Below are 20128 nucleotides of genomic sequence, written 5' to 3'. Positions count from 1 at the left end.
TACAATAGCAAGAACATGGAAACAACCTAGATGTCCATTGACAGATGAATGAATAAAGAAGTTGTGGTACATATGCACAATGGAATACTACTCAGTCATAAAAAGGAACATATTTATGTCAGTGCTAATGAGGTGGATGAACCTAGAACCTATTATACAGAGTGAAGTAAGTCAGAAAGAGAAAGATAAATATTGTATACTGACGCATATATATGGAATCTATAAAGATGGTACCAATGAATTTATTTGCAGGGCAGCAGTGGAGAAACAGACATAGAGAACAGACTTATGGACACGGGGAGAGGGGAGGAGAGGGTGAGATGTATGGAGAGAGCAACATGGAAACTTACATTACCATATGTAAAACAGACAGCCAATGGGAATCCACTATGTGTCTCAGGAAACTCAAACAGGGGCTCTGTATCAACCTAGAGGGCTGGGATGGGGAGGGAGATGGGAGGGAGGTTCAAGAGGGAGGGGACATGTGTATACCTATGGCTGATTCATAGCGAGGTTTGACAGAAAACAGCAAAATTCTGTAAAGCAATTATCCTTCAATTAAAAAAGAAATTTTAAAAACTAGTCTTTCAAACTATTTGAAAAAGTAAATTAAAAGCCTTGCTCAATCTCACTCTCCAGAAATACAGTCTGTGGTACGTCAATTTAAAATTTTTATATGTACTCAGAAGTGAAGTGACAAAAGCCTTCTTTTAAGGCATTTTTATCATCACATGGGATACTCTGGTCTATTCACTACAAATTTCATCTGGAGCTCTCCAAACCACAGTTTTGTTTTTTTTTTTTTTTCCATTTATTTTTTTTTTATTCTTTTTTTATATTTTTTTTCTTTCTTTCTTTGTTTTTTTTTATTTGTTGGAGGCTAATATACTTCACAACCATTTCAGTTGGGTTTTGTCATACATTGATTGAATCAGCTTAGATTTACCACGTATTCCCCCATCCTATCCCCTCCACCTCCCTCATACACCCGATGTCGCTCTGGTCCTTCCAGGTGCACAGGCCAGCAATATAGTCTCATGCATCCCACCTAGGGCTGTCGTGTTGTTGTGTTCACCAATAGATCGGTATACGCCTGTTCTTTTGAAACATCCCACCCTCCCTTCTTCCCACCAGAGTTCAACAAGTCTGTTCCTGATTTCTGTGTCTCTCTTTTCTGTTTTGCAATAGGGTATCAATTACTCTTTCTAAATTCCATATATATGTGTTAGTATGCTGTAATGTTCTTTATCTTTCTGGCTTACTTCACTCTGTATAATGGGCTCCAGTTTCATCCATCTCATTAGAACTGATTCAAATGAATTCTTTTTTAACGGCTGAGTAATATTCCATGGTGTATATGTACCACAGCTTCCTTATCCATCATCTGCTGATGGGCATCTAGGTTGCTTCCATGTCCTGGCTATTATAAACAGTGCTGCGATGAACATTGGGGTGCACGTGTCTCTTTCAGATCTGGTTTCCTCAGTGTGTATGCCAGAAGTGGGATTGCTGGGTCATATGGCAGTTCTATTTCCAGTTTTTTAAGGAATCTCCACACTGTTCTCCATAGTGGCTGTACTAGTTTGCATTCCCACCAACAGTGTAAGAGGGTTCCCTTTTCTCCACACCCTCTCCAGCATTATTGCTTGTAGACTTTTGGATAGCAGCCATTCCTAGATCATGGCGTGTAACTTTTCCAAAACTGAACCAGGAAAATTAGGAAGGATTTTAGCAGACCCATCACAGGCAAGGAAATCAAAACTGTAATCAGAAATCTTCCAGGAAACAAAAGCCCAGGACCAGATGGCTTCACAGCTGAATTCTACCAAAAATTTAGAGAAGAGCTAACACCTATCTTACTCAAACTCTTCCAGAAAATTGTAGAAGAAGGTAAACTTCCAAAATCATTCTATGAGGCCACCATCACCCTAATTCCAAAACCAGACAAAGATGCCACAAAAAAAGAAAACTACAGGCCAATATCACTGATGAACATAGATGCAAAAATCCTTAACAAAATTCTAGCAAACAGAATCCAACACATATTAAAAAAATCATACACCACGACCAAGTGGGCTTTATCCCAGGAATGCAAGGATTCTTTAATATCCGCAAATCAATCAATGTAATACACCACATTAACAAATTGAAAGATTAAAAACCATATGATTATCTCAATAGATGCAGAGAAAGCCTTTGACAAAATTCAACACTCATTTATGATTAAAACTCTCCAAAAAGCAGGAATAGAAGGAACATACCTCAACATAATAAAAGCTATATATGACAAACCACAGCAAGCATCACCCTCAATGGTGAAAAATTGAAAGCATTTCCCCTGAAATCAGGAACAAGACAAGGATTGCACTCTCCACACTACTATTCAACTAGTGTTGGAAAGTTTTGGCCACAGCAATTCAGAGCAAAAAAAATAGTAAAAGGAATCCAGATAGGAAAAGAAGAAGTGAAATCTCACTGTTTGCAGAATGACCATTGATCCTCTACATAGACCTTTAAAGACTCTACCAAATTACTAGAGCTAATCACATGGAATATAGTAATTGTGCAGCGATATAAATTAACATCACACAGAATCCCTATGCATTCCTAACAGCTAACAATGAAAACACAGAAGGAAATTAAGGAAAAATACCAATCTCACCATTGTACCAAAGAATAAAATACTTAGGAGTACATCTACCTAAAGAAACAAAAGACCTATACATAGAAAACTATAAAAACACTGATGAAAGAAATCAAAGAGGACACAAACAGATGGAGAAACATACTGTGTTCATGGATTGGAAGAATCAATATTGTCAAAATGGCTATTCTACCCAAAGCAATCTATAGATTCAATGCAATCCCTATCAAGCTACCAACGGTATTTTTCACAGAACTAGACCAAAGAATTTCACAATTTGTATGGAAATACAAAAAACCTCGAATAGCCAAAGTAATCTTGAGAAAGAAGAATGGAACTGGAGGAATCAACCTGCCTGACTTCAGACTCTACTACAAAGCCACAGTCATCAAGACAGTATGGTACTGGCACAAAGACAGAAATATAGATCAATGGAACAGAATAGAATGCCCAGAGATAAATCCACGAACCTATGGACACCTTATCTTTGACAAAGGAGGCAAGGATATACAATGGAAAAAAGACAACCTCTTTAACAAGTGGTGCTGGGAACACTGGTCAACCACTTGTAAAAGAATGAAACTAGAACACTTTCTAACACCATACACAGTTTTTAAAATGCAGGTCTTGGTGCTCGCTTCGGCAGCACATATACTAAAATTGGAATGATACAGAGAAGATTAGCATGGCCCCTGTGCAAGGATGACATGCAAATTCGTGAAGTGTTCCATATTTTTTAAAGTAATTAGCCTCCAACTAATAAAAATAAATGAAAAATAAATAAATAAATAAAATAAAATACAGGTCTTGGCCCATACATGAAATCAACTTAAAGGATCATGATTAACATTTTTTAAAAATGAAAGAGAACAAAATAGATCAGATCAGATCAGAGTGCATTACACACAGTGAGGAGAGGTACTACTTTGTAAGAATTTTGTTTCAGTATCATAGAAAGATAGATGATAGATTGAAAGATGATAGATAATGTAAAATGTAGATGTTGCTGTGGATTGCAGCCAAGAAAAAATTTAAAGCCACTGCTTTAAGCAATATATATATATATACACACACACACATACATATATACATATAAAACATTTCTTTATATATTATTTCATCCCTTTATATATTACATATATATAAATATATACAAAACATTCCTCTTTATAATGGGAGTGAAGTGGTGGGGGATGCAAGCCTATTTTTTCTTGACCAAAAAAAACAATAAATATAATGTAAGCAAGAATACTTAATGTTAACAATTACTCCCCAGAAAAGGAACACTGAATTCCATACTGGATAATGATTCATGTAAATATAAAGTCAGAGCTCCATCAATTCAGATTCCTCTGACTTCTTAGGAATTAAATGATTCAGTAAGAATCATCCACAATGCTTTTATATGTTTACAGTTTAAACAGTACTGTGATATACATTAAGATGCTTGCTGATGATAGATAACCAACAAGGATCTACTGTATAGCACAGGGAACTATACTCAGTATCTTGTAATAACATAATGGAAAAGAATCCGAAAAAGAATATATATGTATACCTGAATCACTCTGCTGTACACTTGAAACTAATACATTGTAAATCAACTATATTTCAATAAAAATTTTAAAAATATATAATAAAAAAATTTTAAGATGGTTGCTGAGGTTTTTCCATTTAGTTTTTTTGTACCTTTCTTCACTCATTTGATTCATTAAACATTATTATCAAACATTTATAACTACCCGCAGGGAACAGGGGACATGGTGGCTCATATAAATGTCATACCTCTTTTGGGTGAGAAGAAGTTAGAGCGGTCATTTATATGGCCCTGGTGTTCATGAATGTCTTTATTTCATACCAGGAAAACACAATGATGTTATATGACCAACTGACTTTACATTATTACATAAATCTTCATGTTCATTTAAGACTAAACTATTGTGGCGGCGCGCACGCACACACACACACACACACACACACACACACACACACACACACACACATTGTGATATTTGGGCTTCCCTAGTGGCTCAGTGGTAAAAATCTGCCTGCAACTCAGGCGACGTGGGTTCTATTCCTGGGTAGGGAAGAACCCCTAGAGAAGGAAATAGCAACCCATCCAGTATTCTTGTGTTGGAAATTCCAAGGACAGAGGAGCCTGGTGGACTACAGTCCATGAGGTCACACAGAGTCGGACATGACTTAGCAACTAAACAACAACATTGTGATATTTAGCTACAACACCTGGTTAATGAAGGACTGCACTGAAATTATCAATATAATACAACTAAGTTTCTCCCAAAAGTTAGAACATTTACTGCAACTTGAAATGATCTATCATATTTTCAAGGTCACTGAAGTCAAATTATGGCAAATAGATGGGGAAACAGTGGAAACAGGGGCTGACTTTATTTGGGGGGGCTCCAAAATCACTGCAGATGGTGAGTGCAGCCATGAAATTAAAAGACGCTTACTCCTTGGAAGGAAAGCTATGACCAACCTAGACAGTACTCTAAAAAGCAGAGATATTACTTTGAGGACAGGGGTCTGTCTAGTCAAAGCTATGGCTTTTCCAGTAGTCATGTATGGATGTGAGAGTTGGACTATAAAGAAAGCTGAGTGCCGAAGAATTGATGCTTTTGAACTGTGGTGTTGAAGAAGACTCTTGAGAGTCCCTTGGACTGCAAGGAGATCCAACCAGTCCATCCTAAATTAGGAATTCCATCCTGAATATTCATTGGAAGAACTGAAGCTGAAGCTGAAACTCCAATATTTTGGCCACCTGATGTGAAGAGCTGACTCATTTGAAAAGACCCTGATGTTCAGAAAGATTGAAGGCAGGAGGAAAAGGGGACGACAGAGGATAAGATGGTTAGATGGCATCACCGACTCAATGGACATGAGTTTGGGTAAACTCCGGGAGTTGGTGATGGACAGGGAGGGCTGGCGTACTGCGGTTCATGGGGTCGCAAAGAGTCAGACACGACTGAGCGACTAAACTGAACTGAACTGAAGTCAAAACTAGTGAATGCACAAAATGGCTTTCAAAATAACACGGACAGGAAACATTTGAGAGACATGGAAACAGTTTTTCCTAAAGTTTTCTTTAAAAGATCACCAAGAAGACTTGATGAAAAAAACTTTTGAATCTTCTGTTTGAGTCTGTTCTTTGCCAGAACACCCACAGCCCAGTGATGTCAGCTCAGCTGATCTATCAATGCAATCATTGAAAGCCATGTGGCAGGGGTAGATACAAATCACAAAGTAAACGTCTGGTGAAATGTAAGGGGTAAACATTCATCTCTAAGGACAGAATTTCATTCTGACATCTAGTCCACCTCCTCATTTCCAAGATGAGGAAACAGAGGCTTGGAGAAGATAAGATTTTCTTTAATTAATAGACTTTTTGAGCAGCTTTAGGTTGAGAGAACAATTGACTGGAAAGTACAGAGTTCCCATATAGATAGATCCTCATCCCACCAATCCCGTTTCCCATGTTCATTCAGACATGTTAATCTTTATTAATTTAATTTTACACATGTTAATAGTACATCGTGTGGTACGTTCGTTAAAATTTATGAGCCAATATAGGTATATTACTGTCATTAAAGCTCATAGTTTACATCAGGGTTCACTCTTTGGGTTATACATTTTATGGCTTTGACAAACACATAATAACAAGTATCCACCATTATGGAATCATACAAAATAGTTTCACTGCCCTAAAAATCTATTCATCCCTTTCTCCTTCCTCTTGAACCCTTGGCACACTTTTTATTGTCTCCATAGATTTTAACCATTCTAATAAGTGTGTAGTAGTATCTCATTGTTGTTTTAACTTGCAATTCTTTAATGACATATGAGATTGAGCATGTTTTCATGTGCTTATTTGTCATTGGTATATCTTTTTGGTGAGATGTCTGTTCAGAACATTTGCCCACTTTTAAATTGGGTCATTTTCTTATTGTTGCATTTTAAGAGTTCTTTATATATTTTGGATACCAGTCTTCTATTAAATATACCTTTTGAAAATATTTTCTTCTAGTCTGTGGCTTGTCTTTTAATTTTCTTAACAGAAGTTTTTTTTTTGTTTGCTTGTTTGTTTTACAGAGCACAAGGATGTGAGTAGTCATGGGATGTGTCCCTTTTTGCCCTGAGATAGTTCTGTACATGATTGTGCCTCTGAGGGTGTTGAACGTCTCAGTATAAGGTCCTGGAGTGACACCCCACAGTGTATGGCAGACAGCAGGAAGGACATGGCAGGAATCCTAACTCAAAGCAGAAGTTTTTAATTTTTAAAAATATTATTTATTATTTTAAAAAATTTTTTGGCTGTGCCTCGAGGCATGTGGCATACTAATTAACCAACCAGGGATCAAACCTGCATTGGAAGCTTGGATTCTTAACCACTGCCAGGGAATCCAGAAGTTTTAAATTTTAATGAAGTCCAACTTACCCTGCTTTTCAGTGCTATATCTAAGAAAGTGAAAGTGAAAGTCGCTAAGTCATGTCTGACTCTTTGCAACCTCATGGACTTTATAGTCCATGGAATTCTCCAGGCCAGAATACTGGAGTGGGTAGCCTTTCCCTTCTCCAGGGGATCTTCCCGCCCCAGGAATCAAAACGGAGTCTCCTGCATTGCAGGCGGATTCTTTTTTTTTTTTTTTTTAACCAACTGAGCTATGAGGGAAGCCCCAGAAGTCATCACCAAATCCAAAGTCACCTAGATTTTCTATGTTATCTTCTAGGGGGTTATTTTTCTATTGTTTAACAGGTATGCTGTGTTTAGTCATTCAGTCGTGTCCAACTCTTTGCGACCCCATGGACTGTAGCCCGCCAGGCTCCTCTTGTCCATGGGGATTCTCCAGGAAAGAATACTGAAGTGGGTTGTCATGCCCTCCTCCAGGGGATCTTCCCAACCCAGGGATTGAACCCAGGTTTCCCACATTTCAGGTGGATTCTTAACCGTCTGAGCCACCAGGGAAGCCCGTTTAACAGGTATAATTGCCAAATAAAATTGTAAGATAAAGTGTACAATGTGATGACTTGATATATGTATATATTGTAAAAGGATTTTCCCCACCGAGTTAACACATCCATTATCTACATTCATTTATTTACATTTTTGCACGTGTGAGAACATTTATGTTCTACTCTCTTAGCAAATTTAAATTATATAATACAGCAGTATCGACTATATAGTTACTACACTATACATTAGATCCTCAGTCAGACCTTATTCATCTTAAAACTGAAAATTTGCACCCTTTTACCAGGTTCTCCCTCTCTCTCCCACCATCCATCCACCGGCAATTACTTTGCTTCTCTGTTTCTATGAGCGTGACTTTTTTTTTTTTTCCTTTTTGATTACCCATATAAGTGTGCATTTGTCTTTCTCTCTCTGGCTTATTCCACTTAGAAATGATACCCTCCACATTCATTTATGATGTTATAAATGACAGGATTTCCTTCTCTCTTTTTGGCCACCCTGAAGGATGATCTTTGTTCCAAATCAGGGACCTTGGTTCCCGTGCCCCCTGAAGTGGAAGTGTGGAGTCCTAACCTCTGGACCACTAGGGAATTCCCAGGATTTCCTTCTTTTTAAAGGCTGAATAATATTCCATCGTACATACATACCACATCTTCTTTAACCCTTCAGTCATTGACTAAATCTTAGGTTGTTTCTATACGATGGCTACTGTGAATAGTGCTGCAGTGAACATGGGGGTGCAAATATCTCAACTTAATGATCTAGGGACTTCCCTAGTGGTCCAGTGGTAGGCACTATGTGCTTTCACTGCTGAGGGCCAGGGTTCAATCCCTGGTCGAGGAACTAGGATCCCACAAGCTGTGGAGTACAGCCAAAAAAAAAAAAAAAAAAAAGATTTGGTTTCTTTTGGAATATAAACCCAGAAGTGGGAATACTGAATCACTTGGAAGTTCTCTTTTTACTTTTTTAGGTATCTCCATACTGTTTTCCATAGTGGCTGTCCCACCACCAGTAGACAAGGATTTCCTTTCTCCACATCCTCACCAGCATTTGTTATCTCATCTTTTTGATGATAGCCATTCTGACAGGTGTGAAGTGATATCTCAGAACAGTTTTGATTTGCATTTCCCCAATGATTACAGATGTTGAGCTCCTTTTCATCTATCTGTTGACCATTTGTTTTCTGGGAAAATGTCTATTCGGGTCCTTTGCCTATTTTAAAAATCTAGGGATTTTAGTTTTGCATTTAGGTCTATTATCCACTTTGAGTTAATATTCGCAAAAGTGTATGATCTGCATCTCAATTCGATCTTTTGCACGTGACTATCCTGTTCTCACAGCATTTGTTGAATAGACTATCCTTTGTCCATTGAATTGCCCTTGCTTCTCTGTCAAAGAAAGGGTAGACATTTTCAATAACACATCCAGGTGCTCTTTTTGTGTCAGGTTTTTCTGCTGTAAACCAACTACATCTGCATTTAAGGGAACAGCAATGGAGTCAAGGATCTAGTGTTTATTAATATAATCTAAGCTCCTTCAATTACAAGCTGTGAGATCAGGGGCAAGTTACTTCTCTGAGCCTCAGTCTTCTAAACTACATAATGGGTTTGATAATAATAGATTGATAATAATCATAGGGTTATCATGAGACAAATTAGATAATATATGTAAAATAACTGGCACCTACTAACTGCTCAATAAATGTTATTATTACAGGGGTTACTATTATTACAGTATTCTAAATTTAACTTGCTTGCTGTCTCAGGGACTCACCATCAAAACATATCAAACAAGAAAATACACATATTTTTCTTCATTCTCTAGATTTCTTTCTAATTTTTATAAAATTGTGTACCATTTAGGTTTGTCGGTTCTCTTTTCAAAACCACATTCTCTGTCAACTCATCTATAGTGACAGAAAGCATATCAGTGCTTTTTCTGTGGCCAGAGATAGAGGAAGGAACACAGGGAAACTTTTGGGGACAAATAAAATGTTCTGGTTTTTTATTGTGGCAGGGCTTTCATGGGTGTTTACATCTGTCAAAATGATGAATTGTATACTTTAAGTGGGTGCAGTTGATGGTACATACACTGTATCTTAATAAAGCTTAAGCACATATCTCATTATGAGACAAGCCAGGAAATGTAAATACTATCTAGACACTGATATCAAAGAATTTTACAAATTTCTTTGCATGTAAGAATGTATTGCAGTTATTTTGAATTTTTTGAAAAAGAAGCCCTTAGAATCTTCATACACTGCTGATGAGAATGTAAATTGGTGCAGCCACTATGGAAAACAGTGTGATTACTCCCAAAATTAAGAACAGAACTACTGTATGATCCAGATACTCCAGGTTTTTTTGCCACACCACTCGGCTTGCAGGATCTCAGTTTCCCAACCAGGGATTGAACCAGGGTCTAGCAGTGAAATCCTGGAATCCTGGCCACTAGGCCATTAGGGAACTCCCCCGGCTATTCCACTTCTGACTATTTATGTAAATAATACAAAAACACTAATTCAAAAAGATACATGCACCCCTATGCTCATCTCAGTATTATTTACAATAGCTACGTGCCCATCAGTGGATGAATGGATAAAGAAGATATGATGCACACACATACACACACACACACACAGGAATACTAATCAGTCACAAAAAGATGAAATCTTGCCATCTGCAACAACATGGATGGACCCTGAAGGTATAATGCTGAGTGAAATTAGTCAGACTGAGAAAGAAAAATACCACATGATTTCACACATATGTGGATTAAAACACACACACACAAATAAATGGACAAACCAAAACAAAACAAACACACAAAGAACAGTGCAGTGGTTACCAGAGGGAAAGGGAGGAAGGGCAAAATGAGTGAAGGGGGTCAACTCTATGGTGATCGATAGAAACTAAATTTTCTGTGGTGAGCACACTGTAGGGTGTAGAGAAGTGGAAATATAACGCTCTACACCTGAAACATACGTTCTAAACCAATGCTAACCTCAATGTAAAAAAATAGTAAGGAGCCACTGTATTTTAGAGATGCATATAGAAATATTTACAGGTGAAATCCAATTTGTATGGAAATACAAAAAACCTCGAATGGCCAAAGTAATCTTGAGAAAGAAGAATGGAACTGGAGGAATCAACCTGCCTGACTTCAGACTATACTACAAAGCCACAGTCATCAAGACAGTATGGTACCGGCACAAAGACAGAAATATAGATCAATGGAACAGAATAGAAAGCCCAGAGATAAATCCACGAACCTATGGACACCTTATCTTCGACAAAGGAGGCAAGGATATACAATGGAAAAAAGACAACCTCTTTAACAAGTGGTGCTGGGAAAACTGGTCAACCACTTGTAAAAGAATGAAACTAGAACACTTTCTAACACCATACACAAAAATAAACTCAAAATGGATTAAAGATCTAAATGTAAGAACAGAAACTATAAAACTCCTAGAGGAGAACATAGGCAAAACACTCTCCGACATAAACCACAGCAAGATCCTCTATGACCCACCTCCCAGAACATTGGAAATAAAAGCAAAACTAAACAAATGGGACCTAATGAAACTTAAAAGCTTTTGCACAACAAAGGAAACTATAAGCAAGGTGAAAAGACAGCCTTCAGAATGGGAGAAAATAATAGCAAATAAAGAAACAGACAAAGGATTAATCTCAAAAATATACAAGCAACTCCTGCAGCTCAATTCAGAAAAATAAATGACCCAATCAAAAAATGGGCCAAAGAACTAAAAGACATTTCCCAAAGAAGACATACAGATGGCTAACAAACACATGAAAAGATGCTCAACATCACTCATTATCAGAGAAATGCAAAAAACCACAATGAGGTACCATTACCACCAGTCAGGATGGCTGCTATCCAAAAGTCTACAAGCAATAAATGCTGGAGAGGGTGTGGAGAAAAGGGAACCCTCTTACACTGTTGGTGGGAATGCAAACTAGTACAGCCGCTATGGAGACAGTTGTGGAGATTCTTAAAAAACTGGAAATAGAACTGCCATATGACCCAGCAATCCCACTTCTGGGGCATACACATGAGGAACCAGATCTGAAAGAGACACGTGCACCCCAATGTTCATCGCAGCACTGTTTATAATAGCCAGGACAAGGAAAAGTAACCTATGATGCGCCATCAGCAGGATGAAGGTAAGAAGCTTATACACATAATATGGATATTACTTAAAAATTAAAAGAATCAAATTCAGTTCTATGAGATGATGAACTGGAGCCCATATATACAGAGTGAAGTAAGCCAGAAAGATAAAGAACCATTACAGCATACTAACACATATATATGGAATTAGAAAGATGGTAACAATAACCCTATATGCAAAACAGAAAAAGAGACACAGAAGTACAGGAACAGACTTTTGAACTCTGTGGGAGAAGGTGAGGGTGGGATGTTGCGAAAGAACAGCATGTATATTATCTATGGTGAAACAGGTCACCAGCCCAGGTGGGATGCATGAGACAAGTGCTCGGGCCTGGTGCACTGGGAAGACCCAGAGGAATCGGGTGGAGAGGGAGGTGGGAGGGGGGATCGGGATGGGGAATACGTGTAAATCTATTGCTGATTCATGTCAATATATGACAAAACCCACTGAAAAAATAAATAAATAAATAAATAAATATTTACAGGTGAAATCATATGAGATGTGATATGTGCATCAAAATAAATGAGGGACGTCAGGACTGGGTGGGGGGTTAGATGAAACACATTTGACCATCAGCAGATCATTATTGAAGGTAGGTGGTGTCTACAGGACGTTCATTCCACTATTCTCTTTTGTGTATGCTTGAAATTGTCTGTAACTTAAAATTTGAAAAACCCCACACATGGCAGGAATTATTATCTTTACTTCAACTAGTAAGGTGAACAAGCCTGAAAGTATCCCTAAGTTTTTCTTTATTGTTTCTGCATACCATTTTTTTTTTGGAGTATTAAACAGAAAAAGGGTTATTGCACAGCCATGCAAGGATATGGGCGGCTCATGCCTTAAAAACCCCAAAACTTGGACTTCCCTGGTGGCCCAGTGGTAAAAAATTCACCTTAAATGCAGAGGTCATGGGTTTGATATACCCCTGGTCTGGGAAGATTCCACATGCCGCGGAGCAACCAAGCCCATGTGCCACAACTACTGAGCCCCTACATCTAGAGCCCTCAAGCCACAACAAGAGAAGCACCGCAATGACAAGCCCAAACACCTCAACTAGAGAGTAGCCCCTGCTCATGCCAACTAGAGAAAAGTCTGCACAGCAACGAAGACCCAGCACAGCCAAAAATAAAGAAATAAATAAATTCAAAAAAACTCCCCAAAAGCTTTCAGCAGAGCCCTTTTCTAGGATGGGGAGGGAGGGGCAAACGTCTTGGTGTCAAGACCTGTTCTTTTTTTTTTTTTTAAGACCTGTTCTTGAGGTCAGGTGACAAAGTTCCTGCAAACCTCCACCAAACAAGTATTATTCTCTGTTCTGACAAGAAAGGGCAAGGTCCCAAGGCTCAACATTCACCCTCAGAGCTCCAGGTCCTGGTTGAGAGGAGGGGGTCCCTGCACCGGCTGGTCACCCTGCCCCAAAGCGTTCACCCAGCACCCAGGCTGGGTCCTCCCAACCAGTGCCAGGCCTGGCTGAGGAGACAGATCTCAGCTGGTGGCGCCCTCAGAGCCGGGTCCCCAGATCTCGCCTAGCCATCCTCGCTGAGGGAGCTAGGCGCCCAGGGCCCAGCCGGTCCCCAGGCTCCTCAGGTACCTGAAATCGGGGGCCAGTCAGGACCCACAGTCTGTGACCCATGCAGATGGCCGCTGCCATTAGGTCGCAGAGACGGGAGTGGGGGAGAAGGTCACTGCCACCTCAAGGCCTGGGCCTGGCCAGTGGGCGGCCTTGGCCAGGGCTCTGGAGCCCTCCAGACACAGCCCCCAGCCTGTCCCCTGGGCCGCCGGTCCCCCCAGCTCTCCCACCAGCTGGAGGACAGGTGAGCTAACTGCCCCCTCAGAGGGCTGGGATCTGCCTCTTGCCTCAGTCTCCACCTGCAGACCACGACTCCCCGGACCGTTGGCCCACCAACGGTCATTCGTGACAGCTGCTCACTTAGGGGAGGGGCCAGTGCGGTGCTGACCAATGGCTGAGCAGAAACACCACTGCTTGCTCAGTGACAGGTGCTCACTTGGGGGACGGGGCTGAGTGACCCTTAGTGATCTCATGGTAACCACGGCCTGGTAACGGGGCCTGCACACCATTTTTAACTTTCATTTGTAACTAAAAATGTTGAGGTAATTGTGGATTCACACGCAGTGTAAGAAATATTATAGATACAGCCTTCATCCACTGTGCCCAGTTTCCTCCAAAGGTTAACAGCTTGCAAAATTATAGTTGTTGTTCAGTCACTAAGTCGTCTCTGACTCTTTGTGGTCCCATGCACTGCAGCACGCCAGGCTCCTTTGTCCTGGACTACCTCCCAGAGTTTGCTCAAATTCATGTCCATTGAGTTGGTGATGCTATCTAACCATCTCATCCTCTGCCGCCCCCTTCTCCTTTTGCCTTCAATCTTTCCCAGCATCAGGATCTTTTCCAATGAGTCAGCTCTTCTCATCAAGTGGCCAAAGTATTGGAGCTTCAGCATGAGTCCTACCAATGAATATTCAAGGTTGATTTTCTTTAGGATTAACTAGTTGGATCTCCTTGTTGTCCAAGGGACTCTCAAGAGTCTTCTCCAGCACCACAGTTCAAAAGCATCAATTCTTTATCCAGCCTGGCATTTCGCGTGATGTATTCTGCATATAAGTTAAATAAGCACAATGACAATTTACAACCTTGATGCACTCCTTTCCCAACTTTGAACCAGTCCGTTGTTCCATGTACAGTTCTAACTGCTGCTTCTTGACCTGCATACAGGTTTCTCAGGAGACAGGTAAGGTGGTCTGGTACTCCCATCTCTTGAAGAATTTTCCAGTTTGTTGTGATCCAACAATCAAAGGTTTTAGCATAGTCAGTGAAGCAGATGTTTTCCTGAAGTTCTCCTCCTTTCTCTATGACCCAACAGATGTTGACAATTTGGTCTCTGGTTCCTCTACCTTTTCTAAATCCACCTTGTACATCTTGAAGTTCTCGGTTCACATACTGTTGAAGCCTAGCTTGAAGGATTTTGAGCATTACTTTGCTAGTGTGTGAAATGAGTGCAACTGTGCGGTAGTTTGAACACTCTTTGGCATAGCCTTTCTTTGGGATTGGAATAAAAACTGACCTTTTCCATTCCTGTGGCCACTGCTGAGTTTTCCAGATTTGCTGGCATAATGAGTGCAACACTTTAACAGCATCATCTTTTAGGATGATGAAATAGCTCAGCTGGAATTCCATCACCTCCACTAACTTTCTTCGTAACCCCAGTTTTACCTGTACTCATTTTTGTGTTTGTGTGTCCTTGTGTATTAAGTGCTACACAATTTTATCCCTGTGTAGATTCATGTATCCATCACCACTATCAAGATACCGAACAATTCCAATGCCACAAGCACAAGGATTCCTCCCTCATGTTGCTGTTCTATAATCACACTCACATTCCTTAAACCTTACCCCTAATCCCTAAAGTCTGGCCGCTACTAATCTCTCCTGGATTTCTAAGGTTTTGTCATTTCAAAAATGCTGTATGAGTGGAATGATAAGGCAAGTAACCTTTTGGAATTGGCTTGTTTTGCTCAACATAATTCCCTATAGATTCACTCAAGTTGTGTGTATCAATTGTCCCTTTCTTTTTATCGCTGAGTAGGATTCTGTGGTATGGATTGTAGAACGGCTTGTTTAACTATTCACCAGCAGAAGGACATCTGGGCTGATTTCAGTTCTTGGCTCTTACAAATAAAGCTGCTATGAACATTCACAGATGCATTTTTCATCTAACATTTTGTTTTGCTAGCAGTATAATAATTTCTCTTATTCATTAATCTTAGACTATTGGTAATTTTCCAAACTTTCCAAGTAAAATCTGTTGGGTTAATTGCTTTATACATTTTAAGCATGTGTAATTTCCCTTAAGTGAGATTATGAAGCATTTTCTAAGTGGTATTATGAATTTCTCTGACTTTTCTTCTAACATACTTTGAAAAGCAAGTCTCAATAGAAATTTGTAAACGACCTTACAATTATAGACCTCTTGAAGACTATGAAAGCTTTACATTAGTGCTGGTTTCCTCTTTGCAAGAATTAAATGAAGCAATCTTGCTGTAACTTCTGCACCTCATAAATATGTATTAGGAGACAAATTTTCCAAGTGATACATTTATATGCCATCACTAAGGGTCAGAGAACATGTTACAGGTTTGAAATTTGTGCCCTTGGGTCTTTGGGCATAAAGTACAATAATGACGTAATTTACATTCAGCCACAGATACACTGAAAATTGCCAAATACCAGGCTATTCTATTTTCAAAAACCACCACTGATCCTTTTAAGGGCAAAGTATGCTTTTGTTGTGGTTATTTACCTGCCTGAGCTCTAAGCTGATCCTTTTAACTCTGCTGTGATACCAGGGCTGGGGCTCTGCAAACTGCTCTTCCAAACTCCCAAGCCAGTTCCCTTCCCATCAGGTTCTGTCAGTGGAGGTTCTGATGGAGGACTGGAAGGAGGGACAATGGACCTATGGTTGCCAGCTTCCATCAACAGCCACCACTCTCCCCCAACCTCATGCAGGGCTCCAGCCTCCGGCTTCTTTCAGCCTTCCCAGCATCACCATACCACAGCACCACAGAGGTACCAGTGCCCACCAATCACACCTTCTTAGGGGTCTGAGCAGGGGCTGCGGGAGTGCACCCACCAAAGGTCCACACACCAGCCTGTGCAGGGCCTCTCTTCCAAGCTCTGAGGTCCTTGTAATCCCACTTCTTTCCTTTCATTCTCTGAGCCCTAGGCGTGGGAGCTGCTTCTTGCATTTACTAATATCAGCCCTAGGGGTACAAGAAGCAGTGACAAAAATCCAAGTTGCCTTCTTATCTTTTCTTCCAGCTGTGTATCCAGTTCTCTGTATTGAATCTGCTCTGTTGGAAACACTTTGTATGCCTTTCTGTTTTCCTGTAGCTTTCACAGAACTGCAAATACACATTTGCAAAGTTTTCAGTACCTTATCTCTTTCCTTTCCAACTGCAAGAGTCATAATCCTTATTCAGTAGAATACGTAGTTAACTTCAGGCCTTGGAGGGGGAAGGGGTTAGGTGAACATCAGACATTCTTTGCTTGTAAGCAACAGATGGGCTCAGGCTAACTTAAGCAAAAAGGGAATATATGGTAGGGCCTGAGGAGATGACAGAATAAAAGAGCTATTCTAGACATCTCAGAAGCAGGAACCAGTGGCCAGCACTTTGGGGTGCTTCACCAGCAGTAGTCTAGGGAATCCACATTTCAGAAAGGGTGTGGTTGATTGGCCCCTGGGGGTTAAGTACCTCTGCTTTGGCTGCTGGAGAGTAGGGTATCCTGATGGACAGTCCTACCAAACTGTAAGAAGTCTGGAGAAGGAAGTGGAGCTCACTTTGGAGGAGGAAGAATGGACAATGGCCAGCAATTACCGAGTCCATTGAACTTCAGAGGAGGTCTTCAGCTATAAACTAAAATGTATTATATACTAAAACTTTGAATAAAAGAACATACTATCGGTAGAAAGCTCAGAGAAAGTTTTCTAAAAGGAGGTTCTATGTGAGAAGACTTCTCATCTCTGCTATGGATTGGGTAAAGGTCAGGAGGAATTTCCTATTCAATATTTTTCATTTGAGAAGTATTTATTTACTTCGCCCCGGTGATTCTAAGTCTAAGCCCCAGGGATTCTGGTCTAGGTCATTTCCTTGACTCACTGTCACCAATGCAGAGCTCAACTGGCTTAACCTTAAAGGCTAGCACAGCAGGGTAAATTGGCCTTTCAGAAATCTAGAGGGATACTCCACAAGGGTTAAATATTAACTAATTTATAAGTATAAAAGAATTACTTCACTCTACCTAATATCACAATGGTAAATGAAAACAAAGTACAAGTTCAAACAAGTCGAGTGTGCTTTCAATTTTATAATAATTTTCCTCCAACTCCCTCTCACACAATTGCATTAAATATTTTAAGATAGATTACTTAGAATTGTATCACCCTAAAGCAAATCTGTCCATTTGTCTCCATCACTCATCTACCATTGCTTTTGATATTTCTTTATAAAATGTGTGGGATTTATTCTGTTTATAAGACTAATGTCTGTCCATTGAAGAAAACTTTTAAATAGAGCAACATATAGAGAACAAAACCACCACCATCCATAATATCAGCAACCAAGAGACAATGACTATTAATGTTTTCGTGTATTTTCTTCCACTCCTAATGATTTGGATAAAAACAATTTGACCAGAAACAAAAATTGGTATTCTTTATGTACTTCTTTTACTTGTGTTAATTTTCAGATTTTTCTGTAATGAGTTTTCCTTTCTTAATAAGAAAAACAAACAATACAGGGATGTATAAAAGAGCAGGCGAGCTGTGTGTTGTTCATTCCAGGTACCTCCAGTTCCTGTAACACTGCTTGGCACACAGTGAGAACTGCAACATCTTTTTGAATGGCTACGATTTTTTGCCAAAAACTAGTAAGAAAGAGTTGCTAATGAACAGATTCATCCACAGCTATGTCCGGATATTATTTCCCTCTCTCATTCCTTTTGGTTAACAGTTCATTTTATCACATACAACCATTTTTGCTGCCTTAATAGAAGACCAAGTAAATACAAATTCCAACTCCAACATTCACTATGTGACCTTGGCACTGTTTACCTGAGCTTCCTTGTCTGGTAAGCTCTGGTTCAGTTGCTGGGGGTACACCAAAACAAAGATCCTGCCATTGATTTGCATTCTAGTGTAGAAGAAGCCTATGAACAAACATTTGTTGAGTGGTAATAAGTGCTCTGAAAAAAAAGAAAGGGGGCAGAAAGTGATTACCTGTGGAGGCAGATGAGGGTGTGTTGCTGTTTTATAAGGGGCGGTCAGATAAAGAACAGACTTGTGGTTGCCATGTGGGAAGAGGGAGGGGAAGGAAGGATTGGGAGTTTGGGATTAGCAGATGCAAACGATTATATATAGGATGGATAAACAACGAGATCCTAGGGTATAGAGCACCGGGAACTATATTCGATATCTCACAATAAACTATAATGGAAAAAAATATGAAAAAGAATATATATATATGTATAACTGAATCACCTTGCTGCACAACAGAAATTAACACAACATTGTAAATCAACCATACTTCAATAAAATTTTTAAAAATTCATAAAGGGTAGTCAGGAACTGGCTACAGGTTTCAAAAAATATCCTAGTGACCAGTCTCAAACCACAAGTTGTGACTCATCACAATCACAAAAGCAATGTAGGGAGTCATTTGAGTATTTTAAAAAATGAAATAAAATACCAGAGTGCACTGCACATATTAAAGGCTAGCACCGTGTGGTATAACTTGTTTTGGTCTGTATACAAGTGTACTAATCTGTAAAACAGAGTCGGCGTGGAGAAATTGGTGGTTAACACTATAGCAACTTTGAGGTAAGCAGTGTTAGAAACAGGTACCTAAACAGGGCATCTCTCGGTTAAGATAGTCCACACCTTGTGAGTGCGTTAGCGTCAGTTGTGTCCGAATCTTTGTGACCCTATGGACTGTAGCCGGCTAGGTTCCTCTGTCTACGGGACTCTCCAGGCAGGAATAGGAGAATGGGTTGCCATTTGCCATTTTCTCCTCCAGAGGATCTTCCCTATTTGATTAGTAGACTTAGCTAAGTGCAAGAGAGACAAAAAGACAACCACAGAGAAAGTAAGAGAAAAGATCAGGACCAGAGCTAAGTAGGTGGGGTGAAAGGCAAAAAACCATAACTTAACAGTTTGCAATTCAAGAGAGAAAAACTGATATCACATTTTTGAGGCAAAAAAGTACCTAGCCAGAAAAAAGACCAAAAATTTTTGGAGAAATAAAACTGGCAGATTCAATTTAACAACAACAAAATCCAGAACTAACACAGGATGCTGTACCAGATACTTTTGGATTAAGTGTATGATAGCACCCGAATATTTTCATGAACTCCCAAAATATCTGTTCTGTATTTCCTACTCAGACACTTAGTGAGGCAGACAGCATAAAGATTTTGAAATCATATCATCTGGAAAGATTTCTTTCAACCCTTTAAACATTTAATAGGTTTTAGAAATCATGCCTACCCATCAGAAAATAAGTAAAATATATTAATGGGAGACTGGAAAACAGCTGCCAAGCCTTCAATTATTCTTGAACAAGGTGGGCAACCACAGTCCTCCATCTAAATCTAACCTGCCACCAGTTTTTGTAGGGCCCAGGAGCTCAAAAAATTTTTTCCATTTTCAAGCAGTTGAAAATAATCAAAAGAACATTTCGTGACTCGTGAAAGTTATATGAAGTTCACATTTCAGTGCCTATTAAGTTT

The 20128-nt window shown here is 39.6% G+C and overlaps 1 non-coding gene across 1 annotated transcript; it reads left to right on the top strand.

Annotated features, from left to right (window-relative positions):
- Positions 1-3274: 3274 nt before the first annotated feature.
- Positions 3275-3381, top strand: LOC122436056. The gene has a single exon (XR_006267829.1). It is a non-coding gene; the product is annotated as a U6 spliceosomal RNA (small nuclear RNA).
- The last annotated feature ends 16747 nt before the right edge of the window (positions 3382-20128 follow it).

Source organism: Cervus canadensis, chromosome X (assembly GCF_019320065.1).
Source record: "Cervus canadensis isolate Bull #8, Minnesota chromosome X, ASM1932006v1, whole genome shotgun sequence".
NCBI lineage: Eukaryota > Metazoa > Chordata > Mammalia > Artiodactyla > Cervidae > Cervus > Cervus canadensis.
This window is presented reverse-complemented; position numbering and strand designations above follow the sequence as displayed.